Below are 22750 nucleotides of genomic sequence, written 5' to 3' on the forward strand. Positions count from 1 at the left end.
GGGGTCAGGAACCCCCCTGGACAGAGCCCCCAGAGACACTGTCTCTGATCTCTGTCCATGGAAAAGAGTTTTCAATCTTACAGGATGAATTACCAGCTCTCAGTGTTTGATATGAGTAATAATTAAGTGTGGCACGGGTGCAAAAGTAAAATTTTAGGATTCTAGATAAGGGGTCCAAAGGGGACAAGATGGAGGAAATTGGGTGTGTCTTGTCCTTTTTCTCCTTCTTCATGCCCTCCATGTTTCACTGTGGTGTTGGCATTTTTCTGTTGGTTTAGGCTGGGGACACACTGTCCAACGTAGGGGACAGATATTGGCACGTTATTGTAAATCCAGCACAGGTAGTTTGTGGTATTTAATGTTTGTACCATCCCACTGAGGGCAGAGCCCCACACGCTGCCCTGCAGGACAGAGCTGCGGCAGGGCAGCAGAACATGTTAGAGATAAACAGAATAAACAACCTTGAAACCAGCACAGACCAATTATGGCTTCTGCTTTGGCAGCGGGGCTGACAGACAGAGACTTTCTACAATCTCAGAATCATCAATACCACAGATTCCGACACCCAGTGAGGGTGGGGAGAGGCTGGGATGGGATTCCCAGAGCAGCTGGGGCTGCCCCTGGATCCCTGGAAGTGCCCAAGGCCAGACACAAATCAGGGCTTGGAGCAGCAGTGGAAGGTGTCCCTGCATGGCAGGGGTGGATGTTTTAAGACAAAAGCCAAGCCCAAACCAGTCCATGATTCCATGAGGCTGAAAGGATAAAAGTGCTGAGCAGCAGCAGCACAGAGGAGCTCAGGATTTGGAGAAATGGAGGTGGAGAGAGGGATGTTTCAGGAAAAAGGAGGCAGCAGGAGGAGCACAGAAGGAAATAAGAGCAAGACCAGAGGAGGCTGATGCAGCAGCACCAGGCTGGGAGCAGCTGCTGCTCCACGTCTGTGAGCGAAGGGCACATCCTGGGAGAGGGATGGATCTGGCAAAATCTGGGAATGCAGCTGGGCAGGGATCAGTGCTGAGCAGAGACAGGCAGCACAGGGATGTGGGAGAATTTGTGAGGCTGGAAAAGGAACTCACTGGGGAAGAAATGAAAGAGAGTCTGAGTCTCAATCCCCGAGCAGGGAACTGGGGAGCCTGTGATGGCAGTGGCAGTCTGGGGGGATCAGAGAGCAAAGCAGCAAAATCTGCATTTGAGAGCATTCCAAACCTGCCTGAACTCCCCAAGCTGGAGCCACAGAGGGAATTTATTTCAAAAAGAAAAACCAGTATCATATCACCAAGCAATTTTAAAAAAATATATATAAAAAAGATGTATTAAGGCAGAAAAGACTGTACAAACTGTTCAGTACCTGGGCACAGGAGGACTCAGCCCTTACTTACTCCAGTCTGCACCAGGCTGTATCCTCTGAGGACAGCACAGATGCTCCTGACAGACATCAGCTTCACTGGCAAAGAAAAAAATAAAAATCTCTTCTTCTGTTTCCATGGGAAACCTGTCAGATTCCACTCATGCACCACAACACCTCGCTGCCTTTCCAGGAACAGAAGCAACTGGTGAAGAAAAACAGGGCTGGGGCCACTCTCTGTTACCTTTCTCAGGAAGATCTTTCTTGGAGGGATTTATTAATATGATTTACATGTTTATAAACATCACCAAAGGACTGCAATGCTGTGTGCTTCCTGGGAGGAGCAGCAAACAGCAGTGTCCCCATTCCCTCTGCTTCCCTCACATCCTCTCACCACAAAGTCACTGGCACACTCCTGGGCATCAGGCAGGTAAATCCAAGTCTAATAAATGCTTCCAGAGGAGGATCTGCCTCTTAAGTTCTTGAGGGGAAACACACAAACCACAAAAAGAAAACCCAAAACCCACTCTGAGATTCTCAAATTACCCCTGGAGATTGGGCTCACAGATTACTGGTGGTATTTAATGTGAGCAGAGCATCCAAATCCCTGGAAGTGCTGGTCCCCATCATCCCTGACAGCACACAGAGATCTTTCAGATCAGTGCAGGAATCAGGGAAGCTTGAGAACTGTTCTAAAATGCCCCTTACATTATGGAGCAGCCAGAAAATGAAAAATTAAAGAATGAAGTCTCCAGGTGGGCTTTCACCCCCAGGAAACCTCTCCAAAATCCAAGCACTGTCAGGCTGAACTCACCAAAGCAAAGCCAAACACGACTCCTCCTTTGGAGGTAATGCCTTCAGCAGCTCCTAATCCAGGTACACATGGAGTTTGTGTTTCCTAATTGTGTCTGCTTTTCTTTTGTAATACCAGCATTTCTAATTTTGCAACTTTGGCTTTATTAGAGTGAAAGTTGTTTCCATTCTCAACGTGGCTAATGTTTAAATGGGCTCCCAGAAGCTTGTTGGGCACAAAGGATGCCACTTTCACACTCAGAGAAATCAGTGTTTTCAACAAATACTTTAAGCTTCTATAATCCAGGACAAGTTTGGGCATCCCAAGCGTCTGGGAGCGGCTCTCACCTGCTGCAAAAGCAGCTCCAGGGCGGCTGAGAGGAATCTGTAGGTGAGGAGGAGCCATCCCAGGAGCTCGATGCTGTCTCTGGCACCACCTCTCCCTATCCAAAGGGACAATCCAGGATTCCACAGAAGATCCAGGCTGGTGCAAAGTGTGGCTCATCTGTTGCTGGTGGAGAAGCATTGGCAGGGGCTGCCCAGGGAGGTTTGAGTGCCCATCCCTGGAGGTGTCACCTGGAGGTGGCACTGAGCGCTCTGGGGACAGGGTGGGGATGGGGCACAGCCGGGACTCGGTGATCCTGGAGGGCTTTTCCAAGCTCAGTGATCCTGTGGCTGCTGTGTAGATGGGAATGGGGTCACAGAACACATCCCTGAGCCTCACCCAGCGCCTGCTGCTGAGCCCCACACCCCAAAATATTCAGCTCAAACACATACCTGCACTCTGGGCTGACATGTGTTGTTGAAAAGCCCCTGAGCAGCAATTCAACCACAAGCATTGAGAGGGTGGCTTTAATTTCACTGGAAATCTGTCAGCTCCTCTGCCCCAGCTCCTCAGGGATCACAGGCTGCAGTGTCACCTGCAGGGAGGAACGACACCAACCTGACCCCAAAGCCACCCCAGCTCCCCGGCAGGTGCCAGAGCCAGGATGCCACGATCACCCACTCCAACAGCTCTGCCTGGGAACGTTTCACTAATCCTGAAGCACAAAAAGGCTTCAAATATCTGTCAGTCAGGCTGCTCCCCGCTGGCCTCCCCGCAGCCCTCGCAGCCTTGCTGGGAGGATTGTTATTGAGATCACCAGCGCTGCCAACGCGCTGAGGAAAATTAAACCCCAGCCGTGGAAACAATAGCTATTACAAAGTGTGTAACCAGCAGGAGATGGAATGAATGGCTGTAATTCCAAGGCGTAGAAAGCTTTTTAAAAATGTCTTTAATCTCATCCATACTTCTTTAATATTTTGCTGCCTAATCGTGGCGTTTTATAGCCGGGCCGTAATTTCAGTGAGGTACAAACTTGTGGAGCACAATGTCAAGCTATGTGGTAGAGTCAAGTAAACATTTGTAGTAATTATATGCCCAGGAGATTTCATCACCTCGCAGAATTAACAAGCAGCTCAGTAAATTACATATCACTCCATCTGCAATTGCTGCATCTCCACAAAGAGCTCAGCTCCATCTCCAGCAGCCCTGACACGACGTGTCAGAGCACAGTGCAAACCTGTCAGCCTGACACTGTGCGCTCCCATCAGCCACCACCTCACCTCACAAAGCTCCTTTTCAAAGCTTGGGAGCACAGTTCTCCTTCCAGAGGAAAAAACACAGCCCTGTCCAAGAAAAAGAGGCAGTTTGCTCAAATCTTGTGATTCACGCTAAAATTTGTTTCCACTTTGGACTCGCCACCGAGCAAGGTTCAGAGGGATGAGCTCGAGGTAGTGGAGATCAAATGGGTGTCTGGGAACACTGGAATGCTCCAAGCTCAGGAGAGGCAGCAGCAGCCAGGTTCTCACTGCACACATATGTTCCAAAAGCTCTGCACAAAGCTCATTAAGCACCCTGACAATCATCCTGATGGAGCAGGAGCCAACAGCTACTGCCTCTCCTGTTGGAAACTCAAGGAATGAGAATGGCTCTGAAGATTTCCAAGGCAGAAAATGCAGATTGCTTTTAAATGTCTCTTACTCACCTCCCCCAGCCATGCCAGGGTTACCAGGCAGAGCGATTACAAACAAGCTCCTCGATTAGGAATTTGAGCACAGCAATAAATTGCCCAAGCAGCTGCTGCACTCTGGCTCAGAGATGAGTGCCCTTTAGCGTTTGCTAAAGTGATTTCCTACAAAATCCCTGCCATTTGTCAGGCCACTACCTGGAAGGTGGAATACACTTACAGGACTCGCAGATTCATCACCGGCTAATTCTGTTCTCTGAACAGCACAGAGCAAAAAGGAGACAATGCTCAGCCATCAGCTTCCTTCATGTCTCACATCAGTTTTAAAGACAGTGGTTACCACCTTCCACAGAGAATCACAGAAGGGTTTGGGTTGGAAAGGACCTTAAAATCCATCCAGTTCCACCCCTGCCATGGCAGGAACACCTCCCACTGTCCCAGGTGCTCCAAGCCCTGTCCAGCCTGGCTTTGGGCACTGCCAGGGATCCAGGGGCAGCCACAGCTGCTCTGGGCACCTGTGCCAGGGCCTCCCTAGGAAGAATTTTTTTCCTAATATCCCATCCAAACCTATTTTCCTTCAGTCTGAAGTCATTCCCTCCAGTCCTGTCCCTGCAGGCCCTCGCAGAAGTCCCTCTCCAGCCCTCTTGGAGCCCATTTAGGCACTGAAAGGCACAGTTAGGTCATCCCAAAGCCTTCTCTGGTCTGAGCAATCCCAATTCTCTCAGCCTTTCCTCCCAGCTGAGCTGCTGCACCCCTCACATGCAGCACACCCAAACCTCCCAGCCCTGGGGCTCCCCTCCAACCCTCCAGGGATGAGCTGAGCCCAGCCTTGGCTTTGCACCATCTGACCTCTAAAGGGACAGGAGCTAAAAGGGACACAGGCAGGGATGTGAACAAGCTGTAACACCAGCGAGCTCCTTTCTGACACAGGAGTTTATCTGTTCATTTATTTCATCTCCCTGGCAAATTTAATCCTGCTCCTAACTTTTCTCCTTGCAGGAGCGATGTGCTGGAACCACATCTCTGAGCACAGTCAACATTAGCACTCGAGCATTGTTTTCTTTCCCTAAGTGACTAATTTATATTGTGCATTCTCTAATACCACAGCCATCTGCCAAAAGGTGTTCAAACCATCCACATTGCAACAGACTCTATTAATATGTATTAGAAATCACATTACAGTTGACATAAGCCATTTCTGTACATGTATATGAAAAATACGACTATTATGTTTAAAACTTTCAACTAATCATGCATCACTGGTTTTCTCCCTCTGAGTTTATAATTTAAATCTTTAAATGTTTCATAGCAGCCTCATCAAGCCAACATTTCTGATGGCTGAGGAGCTGAGACAGCCCATTAGAGTAACAACGAGAAAAGGAAAAAAGAAAACAAATATGAGCCTGGTTCTGGAGAGGGAAAAAGAGAAATTATTTATAGATGGCAATAAAGTAATAATAATTAAGAAATAATGTGTATCTGCTTCCTTCATTGTTTCCTATGACATTGGTCACGGCGCAGGGATGGGTGTGACATAAATCTGTCCAGAAGGACATGGATGGCCAGCAGACAGAGCAGCTGTGACAGATGACATGCCCAGAACAGACAATCAGAGGTGACTTTGTACAAACCAGCACAGGACCAGTCCTGCTGAAAGCTGTCTGAACATCAGACCCCATCCAGCTCCCCAGTCCAGCTCTGCCTTCTGCAGAGCACAAGAAACATTCCCTAATTTCTATTTCACTCAAAATTTCAGGGCTTTTTCATTTCAATTTCAGCACAGCTCATTGAAAACCTTGGGAATCAGCAGGCTGACAGCTCTGAGCAGCTGAAGCCCAGAGCAGGGGCACAAAGTCCCCAATCCCTGCAGGACACCTCCTCCAGGCACCTGACATGATGGGGACCAGCACTTCCAGGGATTTGGATGCTCTGCTCACATTAAATACCACCAGTAGTAATCTGTGAGCCCAATCTCCGGGGGCAATTTGAGAATCCCTGAGTGGGTTTTGGGTTTGCTTTTTGTGGTTTGTGTATTTCCCCTCAAGAACTTAAGAGGCAGATCCTCCTCTGGAAGCATTTATTAGACTTGCTGAGCGTTTTCCCACCTGAATTACCTTTTGTGAATATTAATCACTGTCATTACAAGGTTCATTGTCTGTCAAACACTCACCTCCATTAGCACACATCCCCCCCAACCAAAGAAACAAATTAAAACAAAATTAAAACAAGATTAAAACAGGTCAGGAGAGAAAACAAGGAATACAAAACTGGATGCCATTTCATAAAGTCTTTTTTCCCAGAGATTCAGATCCCTTCCCCCCTTGCCACATTCCTCATTTCCAAACTATTCCAACCACCTTTTCCTATAAATGTCTTCCAGAACAACTCTCCAAGAAGGGTGTAGTGCTCCTCTCCATGAGGTGGATAAAAACCTCTGGATTCTCTCCTGAGTCCAAATTTTCATCCTAACCCTTCTTGCAGAGTCACTGAATAAAGCACCAACTACTGGAATCCAAAGTGCTGCCAATGAATTATTGCATTTAGAGTTGAAATATTAGCTGGGAAAGGGGATGAGCACAACAGAAACAAGTTTTTCTAAGGAGTTGGAAAACCTTTGAGTTTCAAGATTGAAGTGTATTAATTGCTATGAATTTATGAGGTTAAAATTATCTGGAAAAGTCATGCGTGTATAAATCCAGAATCTGAGATCAAGATGCTTCCTTCTTTACTCCTTATTCCAAAATAATCTCATGTAGTTTATGCTCTGCTTCCTTTGGTGACTTGGTACCTATTGAATTTTCCAAAGTTGTTCATTGCCCTTAGCAAAAAATCCAGTCCAGTGAGGAATTCTGACAGCTGCATTCAGGTTTGATGAATAAAATACATACCAAAAATTCCAATCCTCCATTTTCTTTGCAGTATTAGTTGAAGCAATTTACAGAACTGAAATACTGCAAGGAAACAAATCTCAAATGAACATGTGCTAAAGAACCTGCACCCCAAAAATCCTGGAGTCACAGCCAAGGGCAACATCCTCTGAATGCTAAAAAAAAAACAACAACAAAAAAAAAAAACAAAACAAAACAAACAAACAAACAAAAAAAAAACAACAAAAAAACCCCATACAAACAAGAATAAGAACAAAACTCCACCCCAAAAAAGTCCCACCAAAACAAAATAAACAACAAATGAACAATCAAAAAAATCCACCAAAAGCAAACCCCAACTCCTTTCAAATGTATTTCGTTGCAGATATTGATGCTCTTTTCCTTGAATGCATGCAAAAATGGAGATAACACATTGGAAATGCATTTTGAACCACAAAACATCAGCTGATGTTCATGTGGGTTTCAGATCCATTGTGTAAGGAGCAGATTTTAATTTCTCCCCAGCATCCCTCCAGACAGACAGGTAATACTGTGATTCATTTTCATCCATCAGAATAATGTTTAAATATTAAAAACACTCATTTCCAAGTTCATTTAAATTATTAACACTTGATTATCTATTAATTGATTGTATTATTTTTTCATCAAGTGCTGGAGTTTGTCCCTAGGATTGGTGCTATTCCAGCTCCTCCCTCCACCCTGAATTCACCCATGCCCTGCTGCTCCTGGTTGTAAACACAACACCCAGGGGTGAGAAATCAGCCTTTGTGTCAGAAATCTGCATTTTGTTGAAGTTTTTTTATATGAAATGAAAATATTTTTCATTCTATCACTTGTTTAGCCTTTTTTTTTTAACTCCTCATGGCCAAAGTGCGGCCCAGCAGAGAAGAGCATCACCTCCCCAGGTGTCTGCTGCACTGCAGGCCTGCCTTTGCACAAACCTAACAGTTCGCTGATATGATTTCTTTATTATACCTATACATTAATATACTATTTAAAGAAGATACTAAAACTACTTTCTCTAACTACCAAATCTAACTCACAACTCCTGACCCTCTCTGAGAGCCCAGCCCCAGTGGGGTTGGATTGGCCATCAGCTCAAACAATCCTCACCAGAATCCAACCAAGCAACACCCCAGGTAAACAATTCTCCAAACACATTCCACATGGGAAAACAAGGAGCAGAAATAGAAATTGTGTTCTCTTTCTTTCCTCTGTGCTCCTCTATGAAAAAACCCTAAGAGAGAGAAGAATGTGCCTGCCACACCCATCCATCAGCAGGACAGCCCCAGGAGCTGCTGAGCCATGGAAGGAGCCACAAGCAAAGCTCTGGTGCCCTTCACACTCAGCAGCTAAAAGGGTACAAGTGGAGAGCAGGGAGAAGAGTTTTTGAGTTCCAGCACATCAAAGGCTTAGTGACATTGAAGTAATAAGAAATAATGAATATTTAACTCCCAGCTCATATTAAAAAAGCTATTAATGTTTTATTTTGTCATCCATAATGAAACAAGGAATTGGGCCAGTGGTTCTTAATGATATCTGTGGTGCACAAGGAAAATTGCTGGGCCAAAAGCAAGGCAGGAGTGGGGAGCTGAGGGTCATGGCAGCCTGGGCTTGGGCTCTGGCAGCCTCAGCCACAAACCAGCACTTCTCTGGAGTCTGGGGGAATTTGGGAAGGCAGAACAGGAGCTCAGGGCAGGATGATGTGGATTACAAATTTCAAATCTGACCCTGTCACTGCAGCCCTTCCCTTTCCCAAATCACTGTGGTATCTTTAATTAAAGAGATGGTTTTGGAAATTCTCAGAAATTCAAATTCCAGCTTTGACAGAATTTACATATGATCTTAGTGGACTTTTCTGTGTCATGATGCTCCTTCTTCCGTCTCTTGGACACCTGCTCGTGTTCATACCATTATCAGGATGGGACCTGTGTGCAATGAATGTAATCCCTGGAATTCCCATGGATACACAGGTCTATTCTAATAACAGTACATTAAACCATAGCCTTAAAGCACCATGTAAGCCTTACTTTGAGCTGCATTTGTCCTGAATTTGCCAGGAAATTCAGACTTTTAATTACAAACAAAAGGATGCTTGAATCAGCCTTGTCAACCACTCAGTTGTTAACCAGTTCACAACTGTGACACGGAGGTGTAAAAGACTTGACAGCACCTGTGATCCTGTACAAATGATTAATTTAACTATGCAAATAAGATGAGTAAGTGCCCAGGGTACTCAGCGAGGTGAAATGAATGGACTCTACACTTTGGAAGACCTGAGCAGGGCACACATCTGCTCCTCACTCAGCTCCCAGCCTCCACGGGCTGCCCAGTGCAGCTGAGGTGACACCAGGAGACAGGAGGACACCAGTGGCAATCACTGCCACTGGGGCTCCTCACACTCTGCTGCACCCAGGGGTCTGGGGGAGGACCCACAGAGGAGCTCCAGCCACAGCTCCAGCCTGGAGGGACGGACAGGGGCAATAAAACAGCTGAGAGAAAATCCAGGGTTGTCCCTCCTGCAGCAGTCAGTGACAATGACAATGACACAGGGCTCTCCCAGTGATCCCTTCCTCCTGGAAGAGGTCTGACAGGCAGGATAAAGGCACAGTGGCAGGACTCATCCTCCTCACAGTGCAGCGTCCCCTCCCCTCCAATTCCTCAGCCACGGAGTAAAAACCCTCCCTATTCCTCATTGCAGGACCCAGACAACAAAACTCCATCCATCATCCATCCATCATCCATCCATCCACCATCATCCATCCATCCATCCATCCATCCATCCACCATCATCCATCCATCCATCCATCCATCCATCCACCATCATCCATCCATCCATCATCCATCCATCCATCCATCCATCCATCCATCCCTCCATCATCCATCCATCATCCATCCATCCATCCATCCATCCATCCATCCATCCATCCATCCATCATCCATCCATTTCACGGCTTCCCTGGGGAGCAGCAGTGCTCCAGCGCAGGAGACACAACTGCTGCTTATCCCAAGTGTCAGGGATGAGTAGGGAAAAGGTTAAATATTCCTGCTTTGGGTTCTCTCCAGTTGAAACCAGCCACTAATCCCTAATAATTTAATTTATTTGTATTATAGGACCAGGGAGTCAATATTTGAGTTAGATTATTGCACAAAATAATTTGTAATATTTCTTCTAAATCTGGTTCTTTTTCATTCCTTAATGCTAAAGCACCTTTATTTCATGAGATACCTGGAGCCTAATTAATATTTCATGCTTATTGGGCTCAGCCTCACAATAATCAGTTCCTAAACCCAGCTTCCCCAGGACTCTGCTTGGAGTATTTAATCTTTTGGTATCTGTAGTGCAGCCCTGATTTGCAATGAATTTACCTCAAGCTGATTTCTTTCTATTCTCATACCTGAACCCTTCTTGTTAATTAAAAGAGAAAAATCAGTGTATTTTTGTCTATGCAGTTGGGGTGTTTATTTCCTCTCCTCCTTCTCACGTTCTTCCTCTGCACTTTTTGCCTTCAAGGCACAAAGTACTGAGTGATTTCCAGACACAGAGTTCCTGAATTTAATCTAAATTAAGCCCCACATCCAATTTGATAGCAAATCCTTGCAACTGAAGTATTCACACTTGGTAAATACTGCATGATTGTAATTACAAAGCTAAAAATCATAACATGAAAGTGTTGATTAATGCTTCAATGCTGATTTCCCAGCGTTCTGTACATGGAATCCATCTGATTCATCCTATATGTGATTGCTCTGTTTGGCCTCAGGCTAAAAAATCAAATTTTTCAAACTATTTCTTCCCACTATAAATGTTTCTGCTGGGAAAATTGGCCACTTTCTTTCTTTCTTTCTATCTCATTTAAAGGTCTTTGAATTCAAGCCATACAGCCAATAAATACATTTTGAATTCATTATGTTCTGGGAACACCAAGGTGGTTTTTACTGCAGCAGACATCATCCCTGAGTGGGAATTGTGATTCTGGGAAGTTGAGTTGCTAAATTTCAAAGGATTCTCCTATAGGAAGGATCAACAAATAGCCATTTTTTCTTTTCCTAGCTGAAAACAGCCTTTTCACCTGCTAGTGAGAAATAAAATTACAGCTGGAAATGCACCATTCCTGTGCCTAAACACTCTGAGAAAGATGGCTGAACCAGAGATACATTCAGATTTGTTTCCAAGCCTAAGACAGAATAAAATCACCTTTCTGGAGCTGCAGGAGAATCTTTCCAACCTTCCCTCCTGGGAAAGAGCTGGATTCCCTTGGCCTCCTTTTCCAGGAACCAGCTCTGAGTATGAGGCTGAGCTTTCCACCCTGCCAGAGCAAATCTGGGCAGCTTCAACCCATCCCAAATGCTGCTCCTGGGAGGGGTTTGGGACCCTGCACTGCTCATAATTAACATCCCCTCGGAGCTGGAGCATCCCTGCTGACATCCCCACCACGAGATGCAGAATTTTAATATTAAACAGCCACAGGGAGGGAAAAAATAGGGAGGGAATTGGAGGAAAATTCTTAAATTTTGGTGCCTGAATAGGGATCAACTCTAGTCTGAAAATATCAGTTTGGACAGTTATGGACAGGGCTCTCAGAGCTCAGTGTCAGCTCAGACAGATGAGCTGAATATTCACAAATTCCCCACCCACCACTCAGAAATTACTTTCCTTTAGCCCAGCAACCAGCAGCTCTGCTGGCAAACTGTGGGGGAAAATAAGATCCCACCTAAGCAGAGCTTTTCCTGTACTTATTCCATGGATTCTGGGCAGAGTGTGCAGTGAGAGGGTGAGGAACCCATGCTTTCATCAAATTTCTTTTTTTTTGCAGCTGAAAAAGCCTGCACAAGGAGGACTAAAGCTTCTTTTATGGAAGCAGGAGTGGAAAAAATCCCAATCACCCCAATGGTCATGGAAAATAAGGTGAATTCTATCAGAAAAGTCAAATCCATAGGCACTAAAATTCCCCCTCAGTGGTATTTGCCAGGCCTTCCACAGATAGATGGGAAAAATTCATTGATCTAATGCACAAAATTATTGTCATTAATATGAAAACCTAAACATGCCAATGTGGGGCATTCTGGAGCTTTATCCTCCTGATATTCCTGTGAATATTTATCCTGTTATTTCTTTAGAGAAATGTCAGCAGAGGACTGAGCAGAAAGGAAAACTGGAGGACTGATTAAACCACATTTAAACCATGAGGACATGCAAAACTGAGAATTTTCCAGGCTCATTAAAATAAACCTTAATTACAGAACCCAGGTTTATCTATGTCATCCAATGTCACAATACTTCAAGGCAGGTGATGAGGAGAAAAAGGCAAAAATCCCCAACAACTGCATCCAGCAGCAGAGCAGTATCTGCATTATTCATCATCAGTCGTGCAGTGACAGATCCAAAATAATTAGTATTATTCACATTAACTTATGCAATTCCTCTGCCTAAAGAGAAGCCATAAAGAAATGTAAAGTAATTATAAAGCAGAGATGCTCTGGATGAGCTGGGAAGTTCTGGTGGAGCAAAGCTTGGAGGGAGGAGGAAGAGCAAAACTTGGAGTGGCAAAAAAGGCAGTTGTCAAAGGAGAAAAGTAAATTAATTTAAAATTCTGGTGTGTACCTCACAGATTAGGGAAACCTGTGACTTTGCAGCAAAAAAAAATGAGGGGCGGGGAAAGAAAGGGGAACAAAAAAGAAGTAAAAAGGAGAAAAAATAACAATGGAGAAGAAACAGAAAAGAAACAATAAATCAACAAGATATAAAAAAGAACATAGAAAATATTTTTAAAACATATATATTATGTTCTTTTAGTCTGAGATTTCATGACAAAAGCTAGGACAGAGTCCTATTAAATGTGGCACAGAATCCTGAATAGTTTCAGTCTGAAGGGACCTTAAATCCCACCCAGTGCCCCCCTGCCATGGCAGGGACACCTCCCACTGTCCCAGGTGCTCCAGCCCCAATGTCCAGCCTGGCCTTGGGCACTGCCAGGGATCCAGGGGCAGCCACAGCTGCTCAGGGCACCTGTGCCAGGGCTGCCCACCCTCCCAGGGAGGAATTCCTGCCCAATACCCCATTAACCCTCTTCTCTTTCAGCCTGATGCATTTTCCCTTGTCCTATCCCTGTTTTTCCTGATGAAAATCAGAAACTTTTATCCCTACAAGGATCTCTGTCTGAAAAAATAATTGACATTTGCTTTCTCTCCAAAGGTAGAATCACCACTAAAGTAACATCAGAGTTAGCAAGAGATTCCAGCAGAGTTTGACTCTCACCTCCAGAAGGAATTGCAGGAAACTCCAGCACAGTTTGAGCAAATCTTCAGAATCTGGAAGGGCACTGCCTCAATGTGCAGCTCTCCCCATTTATTACAAAGACAGAAAGAAGCTGCTTTCCCTCAGAAGGAGCCAAAAAGAAAAGAAAAAAATCTCTGCCAGGAAAAAAAACCTGACACATCCCAGAGCAGCCAAATCTGGAGCTCATTAGCCTGGACTCTGCACATCCTTGTGCCAGCTGGGAATGTTCAACCTTCCAAAGGGCTTTGGTAGGACACTGAAAATCCAAGCAGTGCTGGAGAGAATCTGATTTTCGGCAGAGAAAGTCAGAGTTTTCTGCCAGGTCCCCACAAAGCACCTGAATCTGAGTTTTTCAAAGCTCAAATACATCAGAAACACACTGAACAAAGGAAACCTGGTGCATCCGGTCAGCAAACATGTGGCTAAAAATCTCATTCCTGTCTGAGCCAGAGACAGAAAAGGTAAAAGGAATGGTTCCAGTAAAGGTTGTTTTAGGTGTGTTTTAAGAAGCAGAGAGTACCAGGCACTTGAGAATAAACTCAGATGTCTCAGCTCTGCCCGTCCGCTCTGAGGGGACACCAGGCACAGCTGAGAGATTGAGAAAGCTGGGTTTGTAAAGGGATAGAAGAAAAAGAAAAAAATTCACAACAGCAACAACAAAACCCACAAGACATCTGAGCTAAGACTGGAACTCAGAAATAATCCTGCCTTTGTAGGCAAAAATCCTGACCTTACACTGAGATGGGCAATAACCAAGGCTCTGAGTTGCACAACTGCAAAGAGACCAAGAGAAGGTGGGGGGACAGACAAAAAACCAAAAAACACCAACTCAGTCTTGTGGGGACGTGTCACAAACATCTCCCCGCGGTGCTCTGACACCACCACAACTCCCAAAACCTGCCCTGCACACCCTGAACCAGACAATATCTCACATCTGCCCCTTTCTGGTGCCACCAACCAGCCACGAGACCCCAAAACCAGCTCAGGAATTCCAGACCTTCCTGGGTTATCCTCTGTGCTTCTCCTCCTCACTGCTCTGGATGGCTTTGGGACCTCTCTTGTCCCCTCATGCTCCTCCTGGGTTGATGCCACCTCCGTTCCTCCAAGATTTCCAGAGCAGCTTCTCCAAGGAACCCAGACAATTCCAGGGAATCGAATCTGAACTGCTCTGCAGATGCACCGAGTGGCCATTTAAGCAGTGACTCATCTTTTCTGGGAGCCTTGTAAGGAGCTGGGCTGGCACGTTTTCAAGGCACATTTCTTAATCCCGAGTTTTGCAATTTGCAGGGTGATACATCCCGGAGCTGGGAATATGGATCAGATGGCAGCAGAACCTCTTTTACAGGGGAAAAGTGTTTAGCACCAGATTTTCCTGTGTGTGGCACTTGCAAAGGGTGATCCTAAAATATCTGAGTTTGTCCTTCTGCCCTATCTCAATTAACTCCTCTTTTAAAGGGAGTCAGCTCAACTTGGCCAAGAAATACATAAATTCTATCTTCTGTTATAGCTGAGCTAATGACATTTTAAATATTTTTAAAATTAATTCCTTAACTCTGCTGATTTCTGTCTCTGACTCTCAGAGTCATCTGAAACTTTTCCAAATATTTTTGTTTGTTTGTTTGTTTTTGTGGTTTGTTTTGCAATTATCAGCATCATATTCCCTACACCTGCCTTCATTTTCTGGGGGTTCTGTTAAGATCAGTTTATCAATAAATTTTATGTGGCCAAATTACTGAAAGTACTGTGAAACTCTGAGTAATTAGTGTGTAAACAATTAACACTCAAGTAAGATCACTTCCAACAAGTCCATCCTAGGCTATGAAGGCCTTTTACATAATTTCTCTTAGATCATCATTAAATATTTCTACATCTTCATTTTTCCACCCTGAACCTGCTAACTACAGAGAGGACCAGGTTCTTTCCAGGAGAATCTCAGGATTCACCAAAGACCCTACGCCAATTCATGATGTACAGCAGCTTTTTTATCAATTACATTTCCAAACAGTAAATTATTTCTGATTGTTCAGAATTTTCTAGCAGAAATCAGTGTGCACCTGCCTTTGCTACGTCACCAAGCTGCTGCTTCTCTGCAACTTCCTGGTGAGATAAAAGCCTGGAAGTTCTTTTATCCATCTTTTCAATGGATTGCAGATGGGGGAAAGTGGCAGACTTGGAGACAAAAAAAACCCAACCCAACTGAGTCAGAGAAATCTGATGATTCATCCAAACCCAAGGGAAGAGGAATGAAGGAGATTTTCTCCCATATCCTGCTGTAAAACAAGTAAATAATGTCCAGTGCATCCAGGTCACTAATTTTGGACAACTCAGCAGGGAACTGCACAACCTCCTCCACAGAAACAGTCACAAATTAACAATCACTAATTAAGCTAATGCCTTATGTTCCACTTCTCAATGAAATGAGCTATTATGGGAGTCTGGAGAGATGAATACCAAAATAAGATCCCTAAAGGAACCCCAATAATGGAGCAGCGATGAGCAGCAGCCTTGTCCCTAAGGATCAGGGTGCCAGCCTGTGCTCCGATGTCAGAGCTCCTACCTGAGCACCTGGAACACGAGATTTATTCTTTAAATACAAATATACATATTCATATAAATACACATCTGTGATCTGTAAAGAACACTTAACTCACAGCAAGGTGAAGAATCAGTGATATTAATTAGATATTTTAAGACTGAAAATCTCTGTTCTTGGCAGTTCTACCACTCTACAGCAAAACATTCCCTTACCCTTTCACACACAGAAAAAAAAAGCAATTCCTTTTTCACATTGATCCTTTCCTGATGCATTTCTCCCCAAAACGGTGGCACACACTCCTCTGCTGCCTTGTGGCACAATCCTCCTCCATCAGCAGCATCCAGAGCTTGGTTCTTGCCTCCTGTGGGGTCAGAGGAGGAGCTGCTCTCCCTCAGACCCAGCTCTAAATTCCACCTCACCTCTTCTACAAGCGGGAAATGACTTTGAACAGAACCAGTGCCCCGAGAAGCCCAAGCTCAGGTTAATCCTAACACCAGGCAACTTTCTCCTTAATAATTCCTGCAAGAAGGGAAAATAAAGTTTCATGGCTGGCCATTGCCAGCAATGCTCAGGGAGTCAAAGGCTTCATGATGGGAGCTCCAAAAAAATCTGTCAAAAGCATCAGCAGCCCTGAGGAGACAAAAGTCCATGTTCCAGCCCCTTGGCTGAAGAAATCCTTTCATGAGTGGCATCAAGAGCTGCTCTTCGTTGCAAAGCAATGGACGAGCAGAAAGTTTTGCCAGTGCTTTGTGATTTTGGCTGTTTTGGTGTTCCACCAGTGCCTTGACAAGGCTTAAATACAGAAAGATTTGGTAAAGCCACTCCTTCCCAAAATGCTGGTTTTAAAAGTAAAAATGCCTCTGTTAGCATCTTCAGGGTGAAATGATCATTTACTCAGTTCCAGGCTGGGCTGTCAGAGTTTTACTGAAAATGCTGAATTATCCAATCTCTGCCCCAGCAGCACTCAGCCCCAGGGACTGACCCATCCTCACCCAGCCCTGGGGACAGAACACAGCACCCAGAGGTGTGGGGAAACCCCAAAAACATCCTTTTCCCAGAAGTCACCAGCATTCTTGAAGACAAAAACTCAAATATAACCCATTTTCATTTCTCTGAAATTTTCATTTCAGAGAAATGAAAATCCTGTGTGATGAGCAGAGGTTTGGCAAATACTGCACACTTTGGGGGTATAAAGGTTATAATGTTGAAATGCACTGGATTAATGAGAATTGTAGGGATTTTTTTCCCTTGGCAAAGGGGAAAAAAAGGAAATGCTCTTTCTGGGACAGCTTGTGATGAAATGAGGCTTTTGACACTTGTGCAGCCTGTCCCAGCTCTCCAAACCCCTCCACCACTGGCAAACAGGGGAGCTGCAAAAGAAAGAAACTCCAGACAGAGCTTCCACTGAGAAAAAAGATATTTTGCAAATTCTGCTTGAGAGCAGCTGACTGGCAAACCTCAGAGCATTTGCAGCTCAGGCAGGCTGTGCAGAACACGGGCTGTGAGTAACCCTGGAGTATCTCCTGCCTGCTGGGGAAGGCTGAGCAGGCACCAGCTCTGCCCCGTGCAGGGGATGTCAGGCAGTGGGAAACCAAAACAGCCTCTGAGGTACACAGGTTACAGAATACCTTGTTTTGTCAGAAAGGCTCCATTTTTAATTACCTGGAGAGGATTGCTTTCCCTGTTATTTTGTGCTCTAGGGTTATTATTAACTTTTTAACATAAATCTGCATTGTAGAACTGTAAACCCGAGTTGGTTAATGAAAACAACCACCCTGTAGGGGCACAGCAGCTCAACAGATGATCAAAAAGCCTTTTTTTTTGCATCATTAATCTGCAGGATTTCGTGAAAGAATTAAGAAAAATAAGCATTTCTCAAACACAGGCATGAAGCATCCTTGAAAATATCAATCCCTCCCCCCAAAATCAGTTTGCCCACAACCACTACCCTGCAACAAAGAGCCCCACAAACCCAAAATGAAATCATTAAGCAGCAAGAACTCGGTGGAGAGCTCTCCTTGCCCATGGAAGAGGTTTCATAGCCGTTCATTAATTCCCAAATGAGGGATGCTGGGCGCAGACAGTGTCCCTTTGTCTCCTGGCTGAGTGAGTCCCTCGTTAGTGGTGTCCCCTCAGCCCTGTCCCCATTGTGCTGTGGTGACAGAGACCTCGTGGGCAGCTCCAGCCAACGCCAGAAAGAGCCCTGGATGTTCCTCACAGCCTCTTCCCAGGGAAAACCCTCCCGATCCTGGCGGCTCCCCCCTTCCAGCAGCCCCAGTCTGTAGCAAGCACATTTCTCTCCCTCTCAGGATTTTCATAGAGGTGCACAGAGAAAGGAAAGAGAAAACAATTTCTATTTCTGCTCCTTGTTTTTCCCGTGTGGAATGTGTTTGGAGAATTGTTTCCCTGAGGTGAGTTCTGGGTTGGATTCTGGTGAGGATTGTTTGAGCTGATGGCCAATCCAATCCAACCCAATCCAATCCAATCCAATCCAATCCAATCCAATCCAATCCAATCCAACCCACCTGGGACTGGGGTCTCAGAGAGGGTCACCAGTTATGTTAGAGAAAGTAGTATGCAGTTTTATTATACTCCTTTTTTATATAGTATATTAATGTATTTTAGCATAGTAATAATAAAGAAATAATTCAGCCTTCTGACTTGAGTCAGACATCGTCATTTCTTCCCATTGGGTTCACCTACATTTACAATAACAGTGAGGGCTGAGCAGCCTCCCAGGATTGTCCCCTGCCTGCCCAAATCAACACCTGGCAGCAGCAGGAGGGTTGGAAGTCACTGCAGCTCCTGTTTCCAAAAGCTGCTGTCTCCTTATGGAGCACCTCACCGAGACTGGCCTGACAGAGATGTGACAAATAACTTGGGGGTTTTCTTTAAATGCTGCCAAGCTAATGACATGTTCCCTCCAAACCCTTCCTGTCAGGCCACATCATAAATTGCTGCAGCAGAAGTTATTCCTGAGCAGCTCTAAGATGGATGGATCGTTGTTCAGTTGTACTGACAGCCTGTGGGTTTTAATCTGATTATTTGGCTGTACCATCTCCTGTGGCTGCCTGGAAATAGGATTTCCATCTCTTGGAGAATTCTCACTTTACATATTTCCTCACTACTCCATTTGAAAAAAAAAAATCAATTTCTTCTTAACACTTCCATGCCAAGCTTAACATTTTTTTTTAATCCTGCCTAGAACAAAATCGTTGCTTGTGTGTGAGCATGGCAAAGCAGGGTAATGAGTTATTGCTCAGTGGCCTGATGCACCTTTTCCCCTCAGTGCAGTTGTTCTTCTATCCCTGCACAAGGGTAAGGACAGGGACTATTCAGTGCCTGGAATGGTTTAGATGGAATTTATTTTCATTAGCAGGAAGGGCAAAGCCAGTTGCCACAGGAGTTCATTACAAGGGAATTATTTCCATATATACATTTAGGAAAAATGTACATGTATGAAAAATCCTGAGAGGGAGAGAAATGTGCTTGCCACACCCTGTGGCACAGAAAGCAGGGATCCATCCCAGGCATCCCTAAGGAGCTCCAGCAATCCCAATTTGTGTGAGGGTCTCCTTGTCACCACTTGGCACCGGCAGGAGAGACGGGCACGGGGCTGGGCAGAGCTGGCATGTCCCCAGGGCAGGCAGGGAATGGCCAGTGCATCACCCCCATGCAGGGAATGGGGAAACCACGACAGCCTCTGAGGTTCACACGTTACACAATACCTCATTTTGCCAGAAAGGCTCAATTTTTAATTACCTGGAGAGAATTGCTTTCCCTGTTATTTTGTGTGAAATAGTCAAAGAAAGTCAGATAAACTTTCCCAAGCCTTGTTCTGGGGGAGCTTAAGAAAACTCTGAGAAAGAATTAAAATAATTTTTACAACTAGTGTTTCAAACTTGTAAGATGTTTACAAGAAAAGTGTTATTCCTAATTAACCAGTGGTGTGAGGGGTGTTGATTAAGGAGCAATCAGGTCCAGCTCTGTCAGAATTATCTATAAAAGAGTGTGTGGTATCTAATAAACTGCTATATTTTACCTTCTGAGAAGCTAAGATGCTTTTTGTCACTTTATTCATGTGTCCTTAACACAAGATTGACCATTTTGTGCTCCAGGGTAATTATGAACTTTTACCTCCCATTTTTAACTTTACTGGGCCACCTCTGCCCCAGCTGGAGATGCACGGTTGGGATGTTCTTTCTGGAGAAAGCTCAGCTCAGGGAATCCCAAACGGATCAGGAATCCCACCTGGACCAGGAATCCCTCCTGGATCAGGAATCCCACATGGATCAGGGATCCCACCTGGATCAGGAATCCCTCCTAGATCAGGAATCCCACCTGGATCAGGGATCCCACCTGGACCAGGAATCCCACCTGGATCAGGAATCCCTCCTAGATCAGGAATCCCACCTGGATCAGGGATCCCACCTGGATCAGGAATCCTACATGGATCAGGCATCCCATCCAGATCAGGAATCCCACCTGGACCAGGAATCCCTCCTGCATCAGGAATCCCACATGGATCACAAATCCCACCCAAATCAGGAATCCTGTGTCCTGTGGTTAACATCTGGTAATATTCCCCAAATCCCATCTGCACACGGTCGCTTTTTGGGGCTTTCCAAGTTACCACAACTCCAAAGAAAATCACAATTCTAATTCCTACACTGATCATCTTCCTGTTTTTCACTAATTTAAGATTCTACCTGATAAGGAAAACAATAAATACTAATTTTTTAGTGTGTTTTTTTTTTTTTTCTATTATTCAAATGACATTTCTGCATTTGCCCCACTGACTTCGTTAGGGCTGTTATTTATCTGAAATGGCTTCAAAAATAAATGCCATTGGTAAATTAATTCTGTAATCCTCCTTCCATCACTGCATGCAAATCTGTATACACAGAATTTGCTCATCTACTTTTTGCTATTAATTCTAACATTTTTAATCACTTTCCATTCTCTGGCATTTTCTTATGCTCTTCTAAAAAATAATTCAATAGTAGCTCAGTCACTTTCAGAAAATGAATTTATATTTCCATTTTATGAAGGGTACTGTGCTTTTTTTTTGCTTTAAAAATATTTCCTTTATTCCAAAGCACAGGACTGAAGGTACTTCAATATCACATCTGTCTCAGAAATCCCTAAGTGGATGGTGGCATTGCAGAAAAGAGGAATATTCTTCACAGCAGAATGAAATACATTAATGCTCCAAACCTGCAGGGGCAGGACTTGGAATAAACTATTGAAGCATAACAAAAAAACACACTGCAATTTTTTTGAGAGGATCTCAGAATGTGTGATTTATCACTCTGTTTTAATACATTTAGCTGATTTACCCTGTATTTATTATTCCAATATGCCTTTTGCCATCCTCATGAGAAACAGTGCAGTAGTACCAAGCTCTAAAAATCCCAAGATGGGTGAGATTTCCACTTTAACCCTTCCCACCCCTCTAAATCCTCTGTGTTGGATGCTTGATCTGCCCAAAACCAGCTCTTCCTCCTCTGGCTGCTGCTGTTAAACTGGGCTCAGAGGGGCTGACCTGGGCCTGAGCAAGGATCACACACCAGGACAGCGGGAAAGGGCAGGGAATGCAACAGGAGAACATAACCACACCTGCAGTGCCCTTAGAATAAAAATAATAACGAAGCCGCCTGCTCATCGTGGCTTGGGTGAGTAATGCAGAAATGTGGATCTTCAGATCTTCCAATCCAACTAATGAAGACTAATTAAGCAATAAGAAATCGTTCATATAAATCCTAATGAGCTTTTCTAACCTCTCAGTAGTTGAATTAACAATGATTAATTAAAAAAAAAGAAAAAAAGATGATGGCCACTTGCAAAAGAACCTTTTACTTTTGGTGATAAGATCCTTTCTTCCTACCTTGCCTGCAAAAAGGGATTGTAAAGAGTAACATTAGTCCATTATCTACCTGGCAAAGCACAAAAGGTTGGCATTTTCTACATCTTTTTTAACCTCTTTCTTCACAAAAATATGTTCTACAGTGACCAGATCCTCAAGAGAATCCATTTTATCTTGGAGCTTGGACCCCAATCTGAGCAGAGCTGAGGACTGCGTGGGTAAAACACAGTGGATAAGTCATTCACAATTAAATTCCTTTTGAAATACTTCTGAATCTGCTGAAGTTCTCTTTAGACTAGCAGGAATTAGTTTTTAGCATTCTCTGGGAATGACTGAGGGCAAGAGATGGTCAAACAGAGCAGCTCTTTTTACAAATGGGAAAAAGGAGGTCTCCATAAGCCTAAATTCAGATCACTGGAAGATCCAGGAATAAACAATTAAATTGTAAGAGCCTGCAGGAATACAGAGTGAGAAGAAACTGCCAAGATGTGAAGTTCTAATCATGTCAACCCAACTTTTTCTTTTTATAAAATCAGGATAATTACCCTATCACACGAGGGAATTAGATTCTGAATACATTTTGAATAGACAAACAGAAGATGTTTGTCACAGCAAGGTCCAGTCAACAACTTGTGAGTTTACACTGACAATAAACACCCACAAAGATTATTTTTTGTCTTTCCACTTCCAAACTGAACCCCCTCACCTGCACAGTTTTTTGACTTGGCCCCATATTTTCATTAGTCATACACAGTGTGAGGGATTCACCAGGACCCTAAAGGACAACACTTATGGTGAAAAACAGCCTGAAATAATCAAGATAATTTAATAAATATATTTTTAAATTATAATAGATATTAATTTTTTAAAATTATATAATTTTATTAATATATATTTAATAAAAATATTCCCTGTTTATTTTGGGAGCAATCAAGGGCAAGCTTTAAATATGTTTTTTTTTCAGACAGGCAGTGGGAACAAAGGTTGGAAAGAATAAATCCCAAGCCTGAGTCAGCAAGGGGAAGCTGCTGCCAGAC

At 44.2% G+C, this 22750-nt stretch overlaps 1 protein-coding gene across 14 annotated transcripts in view; it reads right to left on the reverse strand.

Moving 5' to 3' along the window:
• The window catches only part of CHL1 (cell adhesion molecule L1 like), a 148050-nt gene that overhangs the window by 70528 nt on the left and 54772 nt on the right, over nt 1-22750 (reverse strand). The window contains exon 1 of one of the 14 annotated variants that reach the window (XM_030283296.4): nt 14309-14514. The exons of 11 other annotated variants lie outside the window; for them this stretch is intronic. The gene's annotated coding sequence lies outside the window, so the exon portion shown is untranslated. Of the gene's footprint in view, nt 1-13290; nt 14204-14308; nt 14515-22750 lie in introns of those variants that run through there. 2 more of the 14 variants (XM_030283298.4, XM_041718814.2) reach the window with 2 other exon arrangements.

Source organism: Taeniopygia guttata, chromosome 12, assembly GCF_048771995.1.
Source record: "Taeniopygia guttata chromosome 12, bTaeGut7.mat, whole genome shotgun sequence".
Lineage (NCBI taxonomy): Eukaryota > Metazoa > Chordata > Aves > Passeriformes > Estrildidae > Taeniopygia > Taeniopygia guttata.